This window comes from Falco biarmicus, chromosome 8 (genome assembly GCF_023638135.1).
Source record: "Falco biarmicus isolate bFalBia1 chromosome 8, bFalBia1.pri, whole genome shotgun sequence".
Lineage (NCBI taxonomy): Eukaryota > Metazoa > Chordata > Aves > Falconiformes > Falconidae > Falco > Falco biarmicus.
The window spans coordinates 33,197,542-33,202,550 of record NC_079295.1 but is presented as its reverse complement, the minus strand read 5'-3'; positions in this window follow the sequence as shown (position 1 = coordinate 33,202,550).

The window sequence follows — 5,009 nt, the reverse complement described above, 5'->3', positions numbered from 1 at the left end:
TTACATAAGTTTAGATTGAATGATCTTAGGGTTGTGGGTTTTCTTTATTTCTAATATACACTTAATAAACCTGTCTGTAAAAGAATTCACATTTTACCATACTTTACTAAGTGTGCATTATCTATTGACTAGCAATAACATTTCCTTATAAATATATAATATATATTCACAAATATGTACATATATTTATAGGTTAAGTTCTTTTAAAGCATTGTTTAATTCCATGTTATATTTTGTGGTTTGGTTTTTATATATCCAGATTAACTTTTCCCATTAAACATTATTGTTTCTCAGTACCAAGTCTTTCTTACGTTGCTGCACAGTGGTATAATTGGGGTTTTTTTTACAATTCCAGAGACTATTTTATATTAAACTTTATATAAAACTTGTACAGAGTTTAAAGGCAAGTGCACACAGACTGGTTGCATCAGCACCCAGCGTTCACTCAGAGGTTCCAATCAAAAGTATCATTAAATCATAATGAAGCTAAAATGTTTATTGTTGTAAGGCTGACAACAATTTTCTGTGATTGTTTTCGGTGGGAACTGTGTAGTTAGTGCAGCTGGCTCTCCTTTGAAAACGTGGGACAAGCTGCTTTCTGTGATGGCAGCTTTGTGCATATGGGTCTGTTAATGTCACACAGCTGAAAACCAAGTGTCAATGGTAAGTTTAGGAGTCAGTGGTAGAGAACACCATACGTGGCTGTAGAGGTTACAAGGATGTGCATGCAGATGGGTTGTTCCAGTGCTTTCAGTGATCAAAACTAGCTCCTGCTCACCAGTTATGGTCCAAAACTAGCAATTAAATGGTTCTGATCTTTCTCAGGTGGCTTCTCTAGCAAAAGAAGACAGACCTTGCTTTCTCTGAACTGCCTGGAATAAGCAGTAGTTCAGAAAAAGCCTGGTGAGAAAAGGTGCAATTTTCTCTCTGTTGTTTTCCTGGGGTTTCGCTGTTTCTTTCTTCTAGTTGTCTCCTGTCCCCTCTGCTGCATTCACTGGCTGCAGAGCATCTGCTGTTAGCAGGTGTCTGTAGGAGGCCAGGCCTCCACTCTTTGTGAGCATCTCAACGTGCGCAAGATGACTTCTACTCCATGTGAGCAGGATTTAGCTATTCAGGACACTTATTCAAAGAACGGTGGAGATTTGGTCCTATTTTCTTGACTTTTCCTCTGAGAGTACTCACCTGTGAGGAGCCAAGCAAGGCATGGTGGCTACCCTTAGCCCCAGAGATGGACAGGCCCTATCCTTCCTCCAGCTAGAAAATCCCTACAAGGGGGACCAGCTCCCTTTCCCAACAGTTTCACTGATGTGTGCCCCCCCATGCCTGCTGCCCCCTCCTTTTTTACTTTGAGCCCTGTGGATCCCCACCATTTCCTGGGCAAAGGAGATGCCTCCCTGCTTCTATTCCCTCTGCTAAATCCTTTCCTTTTCCCCTTTTTCCTGATTTTTTTAGCAGCAGGAAGAGGTTCTGCTGCCAGCAGAACACTCTGGGGAGTCTGCAGTGGGGTGAGACACTGAAAAGTGTGTGGGATACATGCAGAACAAATGGCAAGAAGTCATGATGCTCAGACTTTTACTTTGTTCAGCTGGCTGCTTTTGCTCGGATACCCCCTCCCGCCCTTCTTTCTACGGCAGACTGAAAATTAGGGTTATGTGAAATCCAATAAAAAGATTTCTCTGCATCAGGAGCAATAGCCCATGCATCATGGTCTTTCACTGAAGTAAATTGCCTGGTTCCATCAGCTTAGTGGAGACGATCCTTAAAACACATGTAAGAGTAGCCTGCTACAGAGGCACATGAAACGGCTTTTAAGTGTTATCTCTTCTTCTTTTGCAAAGCAATAGGGGTTGGAAATGCAGGTGAAAGCTCAATGATAAACAGAACTTTAATGCAGTAAAACTTTATTGAATGTGATATCTAGTCATTTGTTGTCATTGAGAATAAAAGCAGCAAAAATAGTCAGGTGTCTGCGTCATTTCACTGCAGAGGAATTTTCATTGCTCTAGTTCAAAGCTAATTTCTGCAGCTGCAACCAGTTCTCATTTAGCCTGTGCTGGGGAGGGGCTATCAGATACTACTGTAAGCCTACTACTATTTAGCATTTCAAAGGCTGCTACAGCTATTTTATCTGGACTGAAATTCTCTACCGAAAGGGCAAACTCTCAGATGTTTCACTTCTGTTTGGCTATTAGCAACCCGTGATTCTGTTGGGAAATGTGATCATGGAAAACAGCTCTTTGTGGTGTTTTATGACTGCTGCTGCTTGGCTCATGCTTTGTTTCAGCTGCCCATCCTTCAAAATCCAACTGGCCATGGGAGAGGGAGCTGAGTGAGACCTTTACCCGTCAGTGTGAGAGTGGACATGACTGCAGCAGGGTGAGAGGCTTCAGGGAGCTGCCACCACTTGTTTCGCATCCTGGGAACTGACTCATTCATCTGCCACCCCTGTGAGCAGAGGACTGTCATTTGGCAACTGCAAGGTCATTAATACTATTTTTTCCCAGTTTTTCACCCTGTACCCTTTGTATTTTTTTTTCATAGCCTAATGATGCTGCCTGTTTCAAAGCCTTATGTCTGATATTTGCAGATAGAGCAGCTTTGCTTATTAAAGGTTCCCACGAGGATTAAATTGACTTCTCCCTGGTTTTGGGGTGTGAGCTGAAGATACTGATTTTTGCAGCAACTAGTCAAAAAAACCCCAAACCTAACCCTAGAACCCAAAGTGGTCTAAGAACAGGGAAACCCATAAAACATGTCAGGTCACAGCTAAACAGGAAATAAACAGGTCTAAAAATAAGAATCTGTAAATTGCCTTGCAAAGGATGCTCTAACTGCTGATAAAAAGCTCTTTAAATATATCAAAGCCACAAAGACAGCTAGGAAATCGGTGTGAATGCTGATGACAAGGATTTAAAAGGGGCAGATGGGGAAGATGAAGATGTGGTAGAGAAGTTCAGTGATTTCTTTATGGTTGTTTTTACAGCTGAAGCTGTTGGGGAGCTTCCCACATCTGTCACACTCTGCAGTGGGTCAGCTGAAGGAGCCAGAGCAATCAGAAGTAAAAAAGTAACATGGAGTAAAGAGGTAGTAGGAGTAAAGTAAGTGACATAGCTAGGTAACAGGAGGTATAAGGTTGAATAGATAAAGTGGTTGTTAATACGGGACCAGGATCAAGTGATGCTGATCCAGGGGATCCAAAGGAGTGGCACAGCCCAGTGGTACTGGGGGCTGCAGTACCCAGCTGTGTTCCCAGGCACAGTCATCCACCACACCCCTTAGGCTCACTGTCTTTAAGTGTGACTAAGTGTCACTTAGACACACTAAGCCATCACTGATGGGTGTCCAAAGCCATTGACTTAGGGTGACAGCCAAACACCCACCAGAATTTGGGGGTATGCAAAGCTAAAGGAGGTCAGTGTAAAGCAGGGAGAAAAAAATAAAAATACAGGCACAAGTGTTGAACTTGCTGCCATAGAGAGCTGCGGACGCTGTATCTGCAAGTTCAAAAAAAGGTTAGGCAAATGCGAGGGTGCAAATGCATAAAAGAGATGTACCCTCTAAAAACAGGATAAGAAAGTGGGGGTGCTAAAGAAAGGGGCTGCAAAACGAGCCAGGCCCCCAAGGTAGCCTCTCCTGTTGCAGCCCCTGGAGCAAAGCCTGGGGCTGGATGTACAGCCTGGGCCAGCGGGACATTTCTCATCTTCTGAACTCATTGACCTGCTTTATTCAAGGCAGCATGGGCTGGAAAGGTGATACCTGGGGTGTGTGTACATAGCATGTCTTGCATACTCTAATTATGCCCAGGCTGTTCATAAACTGTGGAGAGGCAGAGTAAGGTGCTGTACACTGGCCTCTTCACTGTTTATGTAAAAACAGGCTCATAAAAGAAACGAGGAAAAATTATTGCAAGCAGATAACTAAAAAAAATGCAAAATGCTTCCTGCTTTCTATCTTGAAAGGTGCTGCCTTTCACACACAAGCTCCAAGGAGCAATCTCTTGAGAGCAAAGTCTGTCCCTCTCCAGGAAAAGCAAACTAAGACCAACAGCTCCCACCCTCCCTCTTCTGGTGGCAGTAAAACAGCTTGCAAAGGAGCTGTGCCCCACCTGTCCCCAGTCCCCAGGCGGTGTCTTCCATGGCACCCACCAAGGTGGGCAACATCAAGGGGAGAGGAGAGAAAATACCTGTCCAGCTGCTGGCCCAAACATGGCAGAGATTTCCCCAGGGGAGCTGGGAGACTTGCAGGGCCAGACAAGGTGGAAAAGGGAAAACAGTACACTGAGAGGAATAGGAAGTTTTGCCCAGGGCTCCAGAGAGGGTTGCTGGAGGGACCAGCATTGTTTTTGGTGGACGTCTATGGCAACCGAGCATTTTCTTCCTTTTCATTGCCTGTTCTGAAAGTAATACCTTTGGTAACATCCTGACAGACCTTTGTCCCAGCTGGTTTCCTAGTTCTGTCATTGCTTTGTCAGTCAGCTTTCTAAAATTACATTAACACCTTCCCAGAGCAATGTCCATCATGTCTCAGTGGGGCGGGGAGGGCAAGGAAAGGTCTCAGCCCTCCCGAGATGGCTCACCAAGACCCTCACAAGTGTCACTGCTGCCTGCCCCATGCCCACTGACATGAGCCTGGTTAAACATTAGGGAATCTCTGCCTCTCCTTTAGTCACAGATAGCTGGGTGCAGCTGGGGAAGAAACTCTGCCACATAAATGAGACTTTGGAAAAAAAAGGCTTTCTCTGAATTCTTTTATCCATAGAAATCCTTTTATGGGATAAATCAGTCAAAAATTTGAAAAAAAAACGTTTCCTATCTGGGACAGTCAATAAATTCAAGACATTATTATAGTGCTAAGGTACCTAATGCCCTCTCAAGTAGAGGAATGTTTAAACTGGTGGAAATCAGGGGTCAAGTCCAGGCAGGTATTTCTGTGCCTGACTTGTACCGACATTAATGGGAATAAGGGTCCTCGGTGGACCTGGGCTTATATATCATTCCTATAAATGAAAC